At 43.6% G+C, this 19042-nt stretch overlaps 1 protein-coding gene across 1 annotated transcript in view; it reads left to right on the top strand.

Moving 5' to 3' along the window:
- ADCY1 (adenylate cyclase 1) overlaps window positions 1-19042 on the top strand; it is a 614659-nt gene that overhangs the window by 521918 nt on the left and 73699 nt on the right. The gene's annotated exons all lie outside the window — the stretch shown is intronic.

The following is a 19042-nucleotide window of genomic DNA, read 5'->3' as shown; positions in this document are numbered from 1 at the left end:
GCCTTTCCTTTTCGCAATTACTATTTAGCAATTCGCCTCCAAAGTCCATATTCTATACAGGGAATTGTATTAGCAGATACCAATCACCAGAGTTATAGACCAATTACCAAGAAATTAGTGGCAGAGGGTATATGTTTTAAAAAATATTACTTTATTTGCAATGGTAACAACATATTTTATATTTATGTGCACAAGTTGGAAAAACATAAAAACAATATAGTGGGTGACATATATATATATATATATATATATATATATATATATATATATATATATATATACTGTATATATATATAAAAAAAAACTACCAATATATAAAAGCCAAAATAGGCATAAGGTGTACTATTTAGGGAAGGGTTAATCTCAGGACTCCTATAGATAAAGTATAAACTACTGTGTATCACAAGTGATAAAAATATATGAAGTGTGTAACAAATATTACCCAAAATGCAGGCCATAGGATGGATGCCTGTGCAATCAGTGCAATGTGCAAAGTGCAAAAATGAAGCCAAGATAAAGTGCCATGTGCTAAGGAAAGAGAAAGTACAATAACAAGGGAATATCTAGGAGTGCCTGTACCTTTATGGAGTCACCAGGTCCCAACAATGCGCACCCCGACGCGCGTTTCGGATGTGAAATCCTTCGTCAGGGGATTGACGAAGGATCCTGACGAAGGATGAGTTGAATTTTAGACCCGTACACCCCACCCAAAATACCATTGTTGGTAACCACAGCTTACCATCTGTATTTTCATAGCTAGATAAATTGAGGTCACTTGGGCAGTAATAAGGCTGTGTTTGCAATAAAGGTCTAATATGAGTTCACCACACTCCTAGAGAAACTTAGAGAATTACACACATACTTTCTGGACAGTTAGAAACTTTTCAGTGTTGAGATTCGAAAGCTGGCAAATTCAGATTTCAAATTTTCTGCCCAACTCTAGTGTCTAAGCTATATATTTGATAAAAATGTTCTTCTCTCCTTTACATATCTTAAGGCACGGGTCCCCAACTCCAGTCCTCAAGGCCCACCAACAGGTCATGTTTTCAGGATTTCCTTTGCATTGCACAGGTGATGCAATTATTACCTGGGCAAGACTAAGAAAATCCTGAAAACATGACATGTTGGTGGGCCTTGAGGACTGGAGTTGGGGACCCCTGTCTTAAGGAACCCTTTGGTATTCCTCTTTCGTAGCACTTACTCGTACTTGTACTCTAAGCTGAGACACGTGTTAAATGCACAGTTTACTACACCTACTACCCTTATCTCCTCCTACCTCCTTATTGGCATTCTTAGATGCCAGGTACCTAAAGTGGTGTTTTCTAGTGATGAGCAAGCACTAAAATGCTCAGGTGCTCGTTGCTCAAGTCAAGCAGATTGGTATACTTGGGTACTCGGCCAGAACAACGAGCCCAATGTAAGTCTATGGGAGACCCAAGTATTTTTACCGTGATCTCCCCGGGGGTCCTTTTAAGGTCTAAAAACATCTGAAAATGATGGAAACACTGCTCAAATGACACAGGGACATCATGGGGATCGTCCCTGGAAGCATTCTAGACTCCTTGCTCACAGCTGTAAACATGTTTTTCCGAGATTCATGCCATTTTTCCAGGTGCAACAAAAAACACACTAAAACGAAACCAAAACAGATTTTGCTGGGAAATATGTTAAGGTACATCCTTTGCAGGTTAATTACTTGCCTGTAAGGCTAAATAATTAACCCCAGACTAAAAATTTCCTCCCCCACTTAGGCTTAGTTCAGATGCCGCGTTTCTGAAGCGTTTTTCAACTTTTACAATGCTTTTAACCACTACAAATGCATTCACTGGGAAATGTCATTGTAACATTTACCAACCCTAGCTGGCCATGTGGTGTGTGACACATAATCAGATCCATCTTGTTTCATTTATGAAGGAGGGACTCTTAAAGTCACAGAGCCTATTTTTACTGGTGCATCAGGCGGCATTAATCTTCTTAAAGGGCCATTATTAAACAGTGGGTCTCCTAAACTGTTGTAGCCTATGCTGTGAGTGGATTGGCTGCCAAGAATTACGGCGCACCACAATACCCCTTTCATAACATGTCCAGGAGGGCCTCCTGAAAAAATGTTGCATTGAATGCATGACCTGCCCTGCTACCAGTTCATATGCACCCCAATAAGCCTTTGAACTCACATACTGGATGGGTCCATGCAAATCCACTTCACAATATGCATTTTGTACTCCCATACTCCTTTGTTTTACACAATGGCAGCAAGTCCAGCCCTGCTGCATAGTCATATGCACCCATTACGCCTTGGAACCCACATACTGGAAGATCTCATGAAAATCCACTTCACAATATTCATTTTGTACTCCCGTACTCCTTTGTTTTACACATTGGTAGCAAGGCCAGCCCTGCTGCATAGTCATATGCACACCATTATGCCTTGGAACCCACATACTGGATGGGCCCATCAAAATCCACTTGTATTTTTTAATGGTATGATTTTTCCCTCTTTGCAAAATTATTTACAGGAGAATTTGGCAATTTTTTTTGCTATGTTTTTAACACTAAGGTTCAGATGCGGCTCTAAATAAGGTTAATACTTGCAGTACAATGCAATTTTGTTGCAAACTACAAAATTCAAGGAATAGTGTGATTGAATAGTGTGAGTGCGTACACTTTTGTATATGTTAACATACAAAGGTTAATAAGTACATATAAGGATTAAATACATATAATGATTATGTATATATAAAGATTAACTACATACAGTATACTTACATCATCCACAAGAGGCTTTTAAACATCATCCATCTGGAATATCAGAGAAGCAACACCAAGACAGAGAATCCCTGGGAGATTACCTACACTGCATGGCATCCCCAATTATGCAGGTATCAGCACACTGTACATGTACAGGTACCCCAGTTTTGGCATCTGTCTTAGTCATGTTTATCTGGTCTTATATAGTGATTTACACTATGTAGTAACTCTAGTTTCACCCAGACCTTCAAGTGGCCAGCTTTTCAAGGTTGTATGAAACTGAGAAATCATGGAGTCATCAGACGAGGGGCCATAAACCTCTAGAAAATAAAAGCCACAAGGATTTAGATCAAACCACCACAGGCAGAGTTTCAGTAAACCTTAATGTTTTACAATGACAAACAGCAAACATATAGAGGCTTAGAACTGTTTGTGAAGTGAATCAACAAACATTTCTCAAGATTGTGTCACTATGAGCATTGTCTGTCACATCTGTAAATGTTTTACAAGAAATGCAGCTATGTGATTGTCTGAATGCATTCTATTCGCCATTTGTACATTTGAGGCAGCCAAAGTTATGACTCTCAAGGACAGAAACTAATATAGTCAACAAAGAAATATTTCTAATGAACTACTGAGCCAAACTAACAGCATTGCTTTATCAAATTTATATGAAGTGTATTGTGTCCTATTTGTGCAACGAGGCAACACAAAAAAGAGCTTTTCAAGTGAGCTCTTTAAGGTACACAAATGTTATGAAATCTTTGCCAACAAAAATGTGGTTTCACCAATGGGGTGTACCTTTTTTAAAAATATACTATTGCCATCACAGCCCCCCTTGCTCAAAATTCTGGGGCCTATAAAAGTACAGAACACGTTCACCCAGGTTATATCGTCAGAGATAAGGAAGAGACATTGCAGAAAACAGAGTTAAGAAGTAGGCCCAATGTAGGGGTGTGGGTCTCTGAGACTTGTAATGGAGGGCATGAGCTGACAACCAATTCCCGATGTGGGGTCCTTTTTTTACTAAATAAAATAGTGCCATCACAGCCACTTTGCCCAAAATTCACTGTACAGTGCACGTACACCCTGGTGATCTAGTGGCAGTTAAAGGACACATTGCAGGAGACAGAGTTAAGAAGTAAGCCCATTGTAATATAATGCCGAATTCCCCAATGTGGGGTCCTTTTTTTACTAAACAAAATAATGCCATCACAGCCCTCTTGCCCAAAATTCACCGCACAGAGCACGTTCACCCTGGTGATCTTTTGGCAGTTAAAGAACACATTGCAGGAGACAGAGTCAAGAAGTAGGCCCAATGTAATATAATGCCCAATTCCCCAATGTGGAGTCCTTTTTTTACTAAATAAAATAGTGCCATCACAGCCCCCTTGCCCAAAATTCACTGTATAGAGCACGTTCACCCTGGTCATCTAGAGGCAGTTAAAGGACACATTGCAGGAGACAGAGTTAAGAAGTAGGCCCAATGTAATGTAATGCCCAATTCCCCAATGTGGGGTCCTTTTTTTAAAAAATAAAATACTGCCATCACAGCCTCTTTGCCCAAAATTCACTGTGCAGAGCACGTTGACCCTGGTCATCTAGAGGCAGTTAAATGACACATTGCAGGAGACAGAGTTAAGAAGAAGGCCCAATGTAATGTAATGCCCAATTCCCCGATGTGGGGTCCTTTTTTAATAAATAAAATAGTGCCATCACAGTCCCCTTGCCCAAAATTCACTGGCCTATAACAGTACAGAGCACGTTCACCCTGGTGTTCTAGTGGTACTGGAGAATGAGGATAAGGAGGAGGATAAGAACAAACAGACCAAATCTGGAAGCGTATGCCCATGTGTGGTTGTGAAGAGGTGCATGAGAATACACCTCCCCAAAACAGAGAATGTATTTGAGGTTATGTTTCGCTGTTTTCACTTGGTGGTGGACAGAAGTCTTTCCCAATCCAGCCCTTGTTCATTTTTATAAGAGTCATCCTGTCAGCATTTTCAGTTGACAGGCAGATGCACTTATCTGTTATAATTCCACCAGCGGCACTAAAAACCCGCTCTGACAGAACGCTATCAGCAGGGCAGGCCAGGAACTCCAAGGCATAGAGAGCCAATTTATGCCACGTGTCCAGCTTGGATACCCAATATTTAATATGCACAGAGGAATCACGGAGGACATTTGTATGATCTGCAAGGTACTCCCTCACCATCTTCCCAAACATTGCACTTCTTGTGACAGCGCCCCTTGCCTCTGTGCCGTCACGATGGGAGAGTCTGAGAAAACTGTCCTAGAACTTTGTCATTGTTCCCCTGCCTGAGCTGGATTGTACTTCTGTCTCTCTCGCTTGGACTCCTTGGTTGTACAACAAACTCTGACATCTGCTGCCAGCATTCTCACATGGAAATTTTCTAAGTAATTCCGCTACAAGGGCCCTCTGGTCTTGCAACATTTCAGTACACCTCTCTGCCTCTGACAGAAGAGATTGAAAATTCTCCTTGTAGCGTCAGTGTAGAAGTGTCACCAACCAGTAATAAGTGTCACCCCAAATTTTTATAATGTGAGGGTCACATGGAACACAGCGCAACATAAAGTCAGCCATGCGTGCCAGACTGCTAACAGGCAAGACTTCCGTGTCCTTACCAACAGGATGGCTGAATATGCTGTCCTCCACATCCTCCTCCTCCCTATCCTCAGGCCATCCACGCTGAACATACGGTAGGACAGCTGTGCTTGTAGTATCGTCTATGTAATATAGAGAATGTTCAGCACAGCCGAAGGAAGGAGGTGCACGGTCATAGGTTCCCAAGCCTCAATATATAGATAAGTGACTGGCACACTCCGGACGTGTTGTGATGCAAAATTGGGGTTTATTATACATACAGTAACACAAAGGTTTCGGTCATAACTGGACCTTCATCAGTGCTGAACCTACAGCCAGGCATGGTCATGTGTGACAATGGCCGTAACCTGGTGGCGGCTCTGAGGCAAGGTGAGCTCACACACGTACCTTGCTTGGCCCATGTACTTAATCTCGTTGTTCAACATTTTCTCAAAAGCTACCCGGAGCTGCCGGATCTGCTAGTGAAAGTACGCCATCTGTCTGCCCATTTTGGAAAGTCAGCTACAGCTTCAGCCACCCTTGCCGTACCCTCAGCAGCATTTGTAGCTTCCAGCTCAACAACTGGTGTGATGTCCCCATGCGCTGGAACTCTACACTGCACATGTTGGAAAGGATTTTTGAGCAGAAGAGGGCAGTTGTTGACCACCAACATCAACAAGGCCGTTGATATTCAGCTCAGACTCCACACATAAGAACTCAGGAGTGGAGATGGATGTCAGACACATGTACAATCCTCCAAAACTTTGAGGACTGTACCAAGATAGTGAGCGGCGATGACGCTATAATTAGAGTCACCATCCCGCTTCTCAGCATTCTGAAAACGTCTCTGCTCACAATTAAAGAGGATGCTTTGCAGGCAGAGCACGAGGACATGGAGCAAGGAACCATACAGGGGGATTACACTCAGCCCAGCCTCATGTATTCTCAACATGGATTGGTAGGCAATGAGGAGGAGAAAGAACAGGAGCTACTTTCATGTGCTATAGACGATACTACATAGATAATAAGTGACTGGCACACTCCGGACGTGTTGTGATGCAAAATTGGGGTTTCTTATACATACAGTAACACAAACGTTTCGGTCATAACTGGACCTTCATCAGTGTGCTAAAGAAAAATACATACAAAGGGAGTGATATCCAAAACATAAAGGATCAAAAATATACAAAATAAACATAAACAAAATGAACAAAAGTATATACAACACAAAAGGTCATGTTTCCAGAAAGAATTGATAATAACATCCTAGGAGGACCGTCAAAACAAAATTTGCCGAGAAAGAAGCGAACAATTGTGTGCAGGTCTGGTGACATGGAAGAGGGAGCAAGAGGAAGGAAGTATGGAAAGTAGGTGATGAAAGACACACTGTGCCGTGAGGTAAGGCTGAAAAGGTAAACCTACCTAGATAACTAGTATGTTGAAGGAGCCCCAATAATTGAAACTACATTGCATCTGAGGGGAAATAAAGTGCATATATACATGAACCTGTGCGTCCCTAAATGGGCCAAAGCGTAACACTATAAGGCTTTATGTGTCATATAAGATGGTTACATACCAGAAAAAAGCCTGGAGCTATATGAAATTCAGGTGATAGTATCTGTCCATGGACACAGGGGAATATGGCCCAGATGGTGCTATCTGCAGGGGAGATTGGTAAAATGTAGATTGTGCCTGTGAGCCACTGGGTCATGTAGGTATATGGTACCTACCAGAAAAGAAACCTGAAGGTATATAGATCCCAGCAGGTGAGAACAATCTGCAGATGCAGGGTGGTGTATCACAGGTAACGCTATCTGTAGGAAGGATAGGTAAGGTATATAATGGCACTAGTGAGCAATTAGATAATGAGCGTATGTAGTACACAGGACTTACCCCCCAGTAGATATGAAACCATGCGGAGTCACCGCTGCTGTGAGCTAAGAGGGAGGTATGCGCTGTCTGTACAGGGAGAGTATAAGCAGACATTGTATAAGGGGGATGTCGCTCTGTATTGCTAGGACAGAGAGCGTGCACTGTGTAGAACTTACCAGCCTGATGAGTGGAGGGAGCACGCGGTGTCCACCGCAAGTGCAGGCTGGGGAACGGAGCACCAGGGACCTCCTTATATAGTGGGGAGGTGAAATAGTGTGTGCATAGTAGTTGCCGGAGAAGAGAGGCCGGAGGGGGCGGGGCCGGGTGACGTGAGTGTCACATGACCGCTGGGGGCAGTGTTATTTGTGTTCCACTGTAAAGGAGAAGAGGTGGAAGTGCGTTCCAAGGTAGTGGATTGGCTGATATCGAGGTGTGCTACGGTGGCCCCAGAGTGTCACAGAAGGGGAAGTTTCAAAGTGGTCGATTCTGTAAAGGAGAGGCAGAGAATTAGCAAACAGAAAACCAACATTGTAAATCATGTATAGACAATGATCTTTATATATACACTATGCGCGCTGGTGCTGAAAAGGAGGTGAATATCAAAATGCATTAAATGTAATTTGAAGAGAAAGTAGCTTATCGGACATGATCGGCTACGGTCACAAAAAAGGTTGCTGTATAAGCAACTAAAGCAAATGGGCAGACGTGCCCGGTTGTGCACAAACGTAATACATAAAGAACACCTGGCTGTTAGGCATCACACAAGGGCAGCAATGATACATTAGGTCAGGGAGGTTTCAAGCTGAAATGTGATAAACAGTCATGAAAATACTGTAACAATAACCGCAAACACATATAAAATTACATCATAAAAAGGCGGTGTGGCGAGGCTCAGCCCAAGGGTGTAAGGTAAATAACGTCTTTATGGCAGGGACTTAAATAAATGCTAATAGTTCGTAGTCCCTGTTGAGTCCCCTAGGGTGCAGTGTATTGAGCTCGTGTATCCAGTAAGCCTCTCTACGTTTGAGAATGGAGATGCGGTCTCCGCCGCGGCGAGGTGGTGTGATTTGCTCTATTATCTGAAATTTGAGCTGGGATACATTGTGGCCTTTTTCAATGAAATGGGATGGTATAGGAAGTAAGAGATTTTTGCACCTTATTGTCGATTTATGTTTGGATATCCTAGATTTGACTGATTGGGTGGTCTCACCGATATACAAAAGACCGCAGGGGCATTTGATGAGATATACCACGAAATTGGTGTTGCAGGTGAAAAAACCATCAATAGGGTATCTCTTGCCTGTGTGTGGGTGGTGAATGATATTACCCTTAAGGACGTTATTACATTGGTTGCAACTGAGACAGGGGAAGGTTCCTGTTTTGGGGTTACTTAAAAACCGTTGAGTAATCTGGGGTTGCGTAGGGCCTATATCCGCACGGACTAAGCAGTCTTTGATGTTACGGGGCCTTTTGAAACACGGTAAGAAAGGTTGTTGAAATTCCCTGACTGATGGATATGCTGTTCGGAGGATATGCCAATGTTGGCGGATAGACTTGTGTAGTCTGTAAGCAGCAGGGTGATATTGGTGGACAAAAGGGATACGTGATGTGGCAGGACATGTCGCTTCTCTACAGACCTTTTTTCAATTTTTAAAAACTACCTGGCCTGGTCCTGATTTTACTGTCACACACGATCTCTACCAGATTAGTTTCCTTGACACATTGGTCAAGAAGGACATCAATGGTAATTTGACCACTGATCTCTACTCAAAACCCACTGATCGCAACAGTTTGTTGCATTTTGATAGCTTCCATCCGCTAAATATGAAAAAGTCAATCCCTAAGTCCCAACTCAATAGGGTAACTAGAATAGTCTCTGATCCTGACCTGAAAGACCATCGTCTATCCGAGATGAAATCCAAATTTTGTGAGAGGGGCTAGCCACCGAGAATTCTAGAGTCCTCCACTACAGACCTCACACGTAGGGATAAAATTCCTGCCACATCACGTATCCCTTTTGTCCACCAATATCACCCTGCTGCTTACAGACTACACAAGTCTATCCGCCAACATTGGCATATCCTCCGAACAGCATATCCATCAGTCAGGGAATTTCAACAACCTTTCTTACCGTGTTTCAAAAGGCCCCGTAACATCAAAGACTGCTTAGTCCGTGCGGATATAGGCCCTACGCAACCCCAGATTACTCAACGGTTTTTAAGTAACCCCAAAACAGGAACCTTCCCCTGTCTCAGTTGCAACCAATGTAATAACGTCCTTAAGGGTAATATCATTCACCACCCACACACAGGCAAGAGATACCCTATTGATGGTTTTTTCACCTGCAACACCAATTTCGTGGTATATCTCATCAAATGCCCCTGCGGTCTTTTGTATATCGGTGAGACCACCCAATCAGTCAAATCTAGGATATCCAAACATAAATCGACAATAAGGTGCAAAAATCTCTTACTTCCTATACCATCCCATTTCATTGAAAAAGGCCACAATGTATCCCAGCTCAAATTTCAGATAATAGAGCAAATCACACCACCTCGCCGCGGCGGAGACCGCATCTCCATTCTCAAACGTAGAGAGGCTTACTGGATACACGAGCTCAATACACTGCACCCTAGGGGACTCAACAGGGACTACGAACTATTAGCATTTATTTAAGTCCCTGCCATAAAGACGTTATTTACCTTACACCCTTGGGCTGAGCCTCGCCACACCGCCTTTTTATGATGTAATTTTATATGTGTTTGCGGTTATTGTTACAGTATTTTCATGACTGTTTATCACATTTCAGCTTGAAACCTCCCTGATCTAATGTATCATTGCTGCCCTTGTGTGATGCCTAACAGCCAGGTGTTCTTTATGTATTACATTTGTGCACAACCGGGCACGTCTGCCCATTTGCTTTAGTTGCTTATACAGCAACCTTTTTTGTGACCGTAGCCGATCATGTCCGATAAGCTACTTTCTCTTCAAATTACATTTAATGCATTTTGATATTCACCTCCTTTTCAGCACCAGCGCGCATAGTGTATATATAAAGATCATTGTCTATACATGATTTACAATGTTGGTTTTCTGTTTGCTAATTCTCTGCCTCTCCTTTACAGAATCGACCACTTTGAAACTTCCCCTTCTGTGACACTCTGGGGCCACCGTAGCACACCTCGATATCAGCCAATCCACTACCTTGGAACGCACTTCCACCTCTTCTCCTTTACAGTGGAACACAAATAACACTGCCCCCAGCGGTCATGTGACACTCACGTCACCCGGCCCCGCCCCCTCCGGCCTCTCTTCTCCGGCAACTACTATGCACACACTATTTCACCTCCCCACTATATAAGGAGGTCCCTGGTGCTCCGTTCCCCAGCCTGCACTTGCGGTGGACACCGCGTGCTCCCTCCACTCATCAGGCTGGTAAGTTCTACACAGTGCACGCTCTCTGTCCTAGCAATACAGAGCGACATCCCCCTTATACAATGTCTGCTTATACTCTCCCTGTACAGACAGCGCATACCTCCCTCTTAGCTCACAGCAGCGGTGACTCCGCATGGTTTCATATCTACTGGGGGGTAAGTCCTGTGTACTACATACGCTCATTATCTAATTGCTCACTAGTGCCATTATATACCTTACCTATCCTTCCTACAGATAGCGTTACCTGTGATACACCACCCTGCATCTGCAGATTGTTCTCACCTGCTGGGATCTATATACCTTCAGGTTTCTTTTCTGGTAGGTACCATATACCTACATGACCCAGTGGCTCACAGGCACAATCTACATTTTACCAATCTCCCCTGCAGATAGCACCATCTGGGCCATATTCCCCTGTGTCCATGGACAGATACTATCACCTGAATTTCATATAGCTCCAGGCTTTTTTCTGGTATGTAACCATCTTATATGACACATAAAGCCTTATAGTGTTACGCTTTGGCCCATTTAGGGACGCACAGGTTCATGTATATATGCACTTTATTTCCCCTCAGATACAATGTAGTTTCAATTATTGGGGCTCCTTCAACATACTAGTTATCTAGGTAGGTTTACCTTTTCAGCCTTACCTCACGGCACAGTGTGTCTTTCATCACCTACTTTCCATACTTCCTTCCTCTTGCTCCCTCTTCCATGTCACCAGACCTGCACACAATTGTTCGCTTCTTTCTCGGCAAATTTTGTTTTGACGGTCCTCCTAGGATGTTATTATCAATTCTTTCTGGAAACATGACCTTTTGTGTTGTATATACTTTTGTTCATTTTGTTTATGTTTATTTTGTATATTTTTGATCCTTTATGTTTTGGATATCACTCCCTTTGTATGTATTTTTCTTTAGCACACTGATGAAGGTCCAGTTATGACCGAAACGTTTGTGTTACTGTATGTATAATAAACCCCAATTTTGCATCACAACACGTCCGGAGTGTGCCAGTCACTTATTATCTATGTAGTATCGTCTATAGCACATGAAAGTAGCTCCTGTTCTTTCTCCTCCTCATTGCCTACCAATCCATGTTGAGAATACATGAGGCTGGGCTGAGTGTAATCCCCCCTGTATGGTTCCTTGCTCCATGTCCTCGTGCTCTGCCTGCAAAGCATCCTCTTTAATTGTGAGCAGAGACGTTTTCAGAATGCTGAGAAGCGGGATGGTGACTCTAATTATAGCGTCATCGCCGCTCACTATCTTGGTACAGTCCTCAAAGTTTTGGAGGATTGTACATGTGTCTGACATCCATCTCCACTCCTGAGTTCTTATGTGTGGAGTCTGAGCTGAATATCAACGGCCTTGTTGATGTTGGTGGTCAACAACTGCCCTCTTCTGCTCAAAAATCCTTTCCAACATGTGCAGTGTAGAGTTCCAGCGCATGGGGACATCACACCAGTTGTTGAGCTGGAAGCTACAAATGCTGCTGAAGTACGGCAAGGGTGGCTGAAGCTGTAGCTGACTTTCCAAAATGGGCAGACAGATGGCGTACTTTCACTAGCAGATCCGGCAGCTCCGGGTAGCTTTTGAGAAAATGTTGAACAACGAGATTAAGTACATGGGCCAAGCAAGGTACGTGTGTGAGCTCACCTTGCCTCAGAGCCGCCACCAGGTTACGGCCATTGTCACACATGACCATGCCTTGCTGTAGGTTCAGCGGTGTCATCCAAATATCTGACTGCTCTTTCAGCACTGTCCACAACTCTTCTGCATTGTGCGGTTTGTCACCTATGCAGATTAGCTTCAGCACAGACTGTTGCCGCTTGGCTGGGTCAGTGCTGCAGTGCTTCCAGCCTCTGACTGATGTGTTGATTTAAGAGATGGAGGATGAAGAGGAGGAGGAGGTGCAGGAGCTGTAGACTGTGGGGGCAGCCCTGATTGACGTATGGCCAGCAATCCTCAGCGTGGGGAGGATGTGTTCCATCTCTAGCTCCGACTGGGTCCTGGCTTCCACTATGTTAACCCAGTGTGCCGTCAGTGAGATGTACTGTCCCTGCCCACAAGCACTTGTCCATGTGTCTGTGGTTAGGTGGACTTTCCCTGTAACAGCATGGCTGAGGGCACGGGTAATGTTGTGGGACACATGCAGGTATAATGCCGTACGGCACACTGGGAGAAATAGTGGCAACTGGGGACCTAGTACCTTGGGATGGCTGCTGCCATCTGGTTGCTTAAAGCTTTTGTCTCAACTAGCCTAAAAGGCAACGTTTCGAGCACAAGCAGAAGAGAAATGTTAGAATTTAGTACTGTGGCCTGTGGGGTGTCGGCTGTGTATTTCCGCTTGCGTTCCAAAGATTGGGGTATAGACAACTGAAGGCTGTGCTGGGACAAGGATGTGGATGGTCTTGATGATGGTGCTGCTTGACTGTGGGCAACAACAGGTGCAGGGATAGAGGCATCTTCACATGCACGGTGTACTGGGGATTGGCTTCTACGCAAAACAGTGGAAGAAGCAGTGATGTGACCTGCAGACAGTGGTCCTGGAGTCTGTGGTTCAGCCCACAAAGTCGGATGCTTTGCTGCCTTGTGCCAGATCATGCTGGTTTTGTTCAGGCTGGTTGTTTTGCTACCCCTGCTCATGCAAGCATGGCAGGTGCTGAAAATGGCCTGTTTGGGGTTATTGGCTGTGTCTTTAAAAAATAACCAGAAGATCTAACAGTTGGAATGGCAACTTCCCTCATGTTGGTGTTACGGGGAATGGATGCACGCCTTCTGTCTGTGGCCACCACACTGCTTCTTCCTGCCTGTTGGGGTGATATGCCTCTTTCCCCATGTGTGCTGCTGCCCTCGCTCTGCATGTCATCCTTCCAAGTTGGGTCAGTCACATAGTCATCCACCACATCTTCCACATCCGCACCCTGCTCCTCCTCCTGACTTTCTGGCAATTGTGTCTCATCATAGTCCACCTCTTCTGACACTTTCCCACCATCACTTTCGTGTGACCTGGGCTGGTTGAAGCCGTGGGCATCTCTACATGCGATCTCAGCTGTCACCACTTCAAGCTGACCGGCCGAGAGTCCAGAATATTGAAATGGAAAACTGAAAAGCTCTTCAGAGTGTCCAAGTGTGGGGTCAGTTGTCTCAGGGCACTCGGCAAAGTGGGAGGAAGGGTGAGTAATATGAAGGCCACATTCACGGCTACTCAGATTTGACTGTATGGAAGACATGGTGGTAGTGGTGGCTAAGTGACTGGAAGCATTACAACCAACAACTGTTTCACACTGCTCTGGCTTCAATAGTGGTGTGCTGCAGTTTCCTAGAAACTGGGACAGGAAGGTCAAGCGAGAAGATGTGGGTCTTTGTTGTGGCCCACTTTCACCTTGGCCATGGCCTCGTCCTCTGCTTGCACCATCATGTCCACTTCCCCATCACTTGCCCCTTGCACTGCCCATTTTAAATGGACTACTGCACTATTTTAAAAGCTCAACACAAATGTATTTATTAGGAGCGAAATAATACCTGATCAGTATGTCTGCAAATCTGCGATTTTTTAAACACAGACACCAGGCAGGCCTCAGCCTGAAATAACAGACTGTATTCTATTTTTTGGGCTTTTTTGTAAATTGAATTTATGCAAAATATTGCTGTATATAAGTAAAGTAACAGACAGCAAAAATAGTGGCAAAACGGCCTACAATGCCCAAACTTTGAGCACGCAGATATATGATGCCTGTCACGGAAATACCACACTGCCAAATATGTGGCCTGTATTTTTTAAAATGCAAAATAGTGCTGTATATAATTAGAGTGACAGACAGGAAAAAAAAGTGGGAAACCGCCCTACAATGGTCAAACTTGGAGCACGCAGATATATGAGGCCTGTCATGGAAATATCACACTTCCTAATATGTGGCCTGTTTTTTTTTCAAATGCAAAATAGTGCTGTATATAATTAGAGTAACAGACAGCAAAAACAGTGGCAAAACAGCCTAAAATGCCCAAACTTGGAGCACGCAGATATATGAGGCCTGTCATGGAAATACCACACTGCCAAATATGTGGCCTGTTTTTTTTAAATGCAAAATAGTGCTGTATATAATTAGAGTAACAAACAGGAAAAAAGAGGTAAACCAGCCTACAATGCCCAAACTTGGAGCACGCAGATATATGAGGCCTGTCACGGAAATACCACACTGCCAAATATGTGGCCTGTATTTTCTGAATTCCAAATAGTGCTGTATATAATTAGAGGAACAGACAGGAAAAAAAGTGGGAACCCGGCCTACAATGCCCAAACTTGTAGCACGCAGATATATGAGGCCTGTCACGGAAATACCACACTGCCAAATATGTGGCCTGGTTTTTTGTAAAATGCAAAATAGTGCTGTATATAAGTAGAGTAACAGACAGCAAAAACATTGGCAAAACAATGGGCCTAAAATGCCCAAACTTGGAGCACGCAGATATATGAGGCCTGTTTTGGTGAATTTAAAACACAAAAAAAAACAGTGGCACAAAGCTAGCACTCACAACTATGCTACATATGCCAGACTATGATTTTTAAACAGGCCTCAGTCTGACATAACACACTATATATTTTTTTTTGGGGGGGGGCTGGTGAATTTTTTGTTAAAAAAAACGATGTGAATACTTTTCTGCCCAATGATGACAGAAGTATTCTAGGAGTGATACCTTTATTGGGTAACCAGAAAATAATATGTTTGCATAAGCTCACCCTCAACTTTTTAAAGACCCAAATACATTTTCGGGACATGACCATATACATCAAGGACAATGCCATACAAATATCAATTTACCATAAGCGCACCGGACGTCCGGCTTATATTAGATGGAACAGCTTTCATCCAAGACACACAAAAAAATCCATCATCTACAGTCAAGCTCTGAGGTATATTCGGATCTGTTCAGACAGCAAAGACAGGGAACTACAGCTGGGATCACTGAGGAATACATTCCTACAACAAGGATACCATCCACTGGTAATAGATGAACAGATCCACAGGGCTACAAGGATCCCAAGAAACAGCCTCCTGGATTACAAACTGAGAGAGGATAACAACGGGGTACCTCTTATGGTCACATACAACCCCCACATGAGCATCCTAAGGAAAATTGGTGCTGATCTCCAACCCGTATTCCATAGAGATCACAAATTGAAAGACATATTCCCAGAACTACCACTTCTCTCCTACAAACAGCCCCCTAACTTAAGGAATCTCCTTGTCAGAAGTATCCTCTCTTGCCTGAAGAAGAAGCCACTGTGCTCTGAAAGCTTGCAAACATATTATTTTCTGGTTAGCCAATAAAGGTATCACTCCTAGAATACTTCTGTCATCATTGGGCAGAAAAGTATTCACATCGATTTTTCTGGCTAACACTGTACAACACAATACAATTTGTTATTGTACATCATGGGAAAAAAATGCAACTAGGTATATAGTAAAGAAGCTGCAGCAGCAGCAGCAGACAGTTATGGAGCTTTGGGAGGGATAAAGTGGGAACAATGTACACACATACACTGCCTGCAGGTCTTGCACTGATGTGGATATGCTGTGCCCTGCCTACCTAGTGCTGCAATATCAGGACCAACGAATTAGCCCTAGAAAGGACTGTTGGTTTCTCAGGAGTTGTGGATTTAACAGTTGCAGACCTACACTAACTATAAAAACCATGATTCTGACCCTATCTCGGCAGCAGCTCTCCCTACTCTCGCTGAATCCGGAGCTGAATGCGGCGAGCAAGGCGGCGTCAGGTCTCTTATACTCGGGATGATGCTGTGCTGCCAAGCCAATTACTGCACGACCACAACAAAGATGGCTGCAGCGTTTCATGGCCTGGCAGACAATCCCTGCAGCGTGATTGGGTCTCTAAAGTCCACCAAAAATGCTGGGTGGAGACACCAGTTACCGCCGAATAATCCCGGAAATGCTCGGTGCTCGGCGAGTACACCGAGTATACTGATACTCGGGCAAGTAAAGAGTAGTGGCGAGCACGTTCACTCATCACTGGTGTTTACTACTTTTTATTCTAATGTTTTGTTGTCCAAGCTTGGTTAATGTCTTTTGCCAGGCAAGTTGAAAAGATCTAACCTTCAACCTATTGGCAGAGGATTGTCAAGATGTGATCTATTTGCATCGTATGGTCTTTAATAAATAATATGCTGATGCATCTTTATATTTTCTAACAAGCCCCTGTTTGCCTGTACAAGATTAGCAGGACTCCCTCTGAAGGTTACCATCTTTACGACACTCCCCACAACCACCGTAAGTCTCATTGAAGTCACTGCTGTTCATCGTCACAGAGAAGTGACGATGGGAATACAGCCTCGGTGACCTGCGGTAATCTCGATTATGTCACCGCTAGTGACTGAGGCTGCACTCGCAGCACCTCATTCTCCCATAGTTTTGAGCCTGGACATTCACTTCATGGCACTATCCATATTCTTAGCCACATTTCGCAGACATGGGTTACGGCATGGGACATCTTCACTTCGGAGAGGTGAGGGATATGGTTGTTTATTATTTTTATTTTTTTACAGGGAACAAGAATTTCAATGGAATGGGGGTAAGGTGAGTGTGGATTTTTATTTCAAATAAAATACTTTATTGTGGGTGTTTTTTATTTACAATGTGGCTATAGACAACAGCTCTCCATTACTAACCTTTGGGATTGATTTCACCTGACAATACAAAGATTACATCAACCTCACAAATATTACCCCACTTGCCACCACCACAAGGCAAATCGGAAGAGCTGGGCAAAGTGCCAGAATAGATGCGCCTTTCTGGGGTGGCCGTGGGCTGCTATTTTTAGGTTGGGGGGCCAATATCCATGATCCAATACCAGCCCCCTGCTGTCTGCTTTAACTTGGTTGGTTGTCAAAAATGGGGGGAACCCACACTGTTTTTTTACTTTTTTTTTTTTTTATATTTTTTTAAATGGTGTGGGGACCCCTTTAGTCTTGATAACCAGCCATAATAAAGCTGACAGCGGTCAGTTTTGCTTGCCGAGGTTATCAAAAATACAACAGACCCCACATCATTTTTTTTTAAATGTGTTTATAGTGCAGGCACCGGCTGATGATTACTCCAATTAGCGGCGCCTTCTCTCACTGTTATCAGCGACAGCAGGTGCAGGCTGATGGGAATAATGCTCACATCAGCCAACGCCTCTGTGAAGGTGGTAAACATTTTTTTACCACTGGTTACAGCTGCGGGCTCACACTGTCATCTGACAGCGTGGAAACCACAGCTCTCTGACCTGCAGTAATAATCTTATTGCAGGTGATAGAGTGGCAAACAACGGATGTTCGGGCATCCCATTCATTTAAATGGGGTCAGGGTTTGGATTAGGGTATTGTTTTGGTACCCGATCTTTTTTTAAATGTTCGGCTGGACCCGAACAACCAGGGGTTCGCCAATCGCTAATCATGAGTACATGTATACTGTATGTATAGTTTCCAATATGAGCATAATAACAGTAAAGGTACATCAATACATGGTGTATAAATGTCCATAATAAATATAATTGCATACAAATGGAGCATTTTGAATACAAAACTGACCGATCAGTGACACAATTCCTGCTACTCATCATTGCACTCTAGCAAGCATTTTGCAATTTGCTTCTTCAGAGCGAGATGCAGTATGGGGCTGTAAAATAAAGAAAACATGGTTTCTTAATGATTTTCATTGTGGATGAATGGAAATGCTGGGAATTGTTAATAGATATAATTGGGGGCTATTATAACATCATATTCTTTGCGGACAATGCTGCCCCCCCCCAGAAGTGAGGTAGGATACCCTCAGAGAGAAGGAAATTTAGTCTTCTTAGACCAAAGAAAGGGGTTTGTGTGGGCTATTTCCTCAACGTTTGACTAAAAGGGTGACAGCGCTCTGTACCCTTCAGGTATTGCCCACCATTGTAAGATTCCTATGATATGTTTGATAAATTGGCACTTTATACGCATAGAGACACTTTCTTCTCTATTCTATTTTGGAGCAATTCTGGTCTTTCCTAGCTGGTGTCTTCCCCAATAGCATGTACATTCCCCTGATGATTTCTCCTAACGGAGAAAGAAACATGTTGGATATTTTCAGTGGGAAAAGCCGTACTTTGGTATTGCCCTTATCAGGGCCAGTGCTAATGCAGGGGGCACGACAGGGTAGGTTGAGTCATTCTTCTACACATATGGATGTGACCTGGATGCCAGCCTGCATATGAATTGGGTAAGATCTACACACTTTCTTCCTTTTGTTTTTACAGTTACGGCTTTACAGTTATGGCACTAGGGCACTTTATTTGCTAATCAGTCCTATCATTTATGGTCAGGTATCAATGAATGTAATGTGTA

The sequence above is a fragment of the Ranitomeya imitator genome, chromosome 6 (assembly GCF_032444005.1).
Source record: "Ranitomeya imitator isolate aRanImi1 chromosome 6, aRanImi1.pri, whole genome shotgun sequence".
In the NCBI taxonomy this organism is placed as follows: Eukaryota; Metazoa; Chordata; class Amphibia; order Anura; family Dendrobatidae; genus Ranitomeya; species Ranitomeya imitator.
Note: the sequence above shows the minus strand (reverse complement) of the source record. Positions and strands in the feature narration are given on the sequence as shown.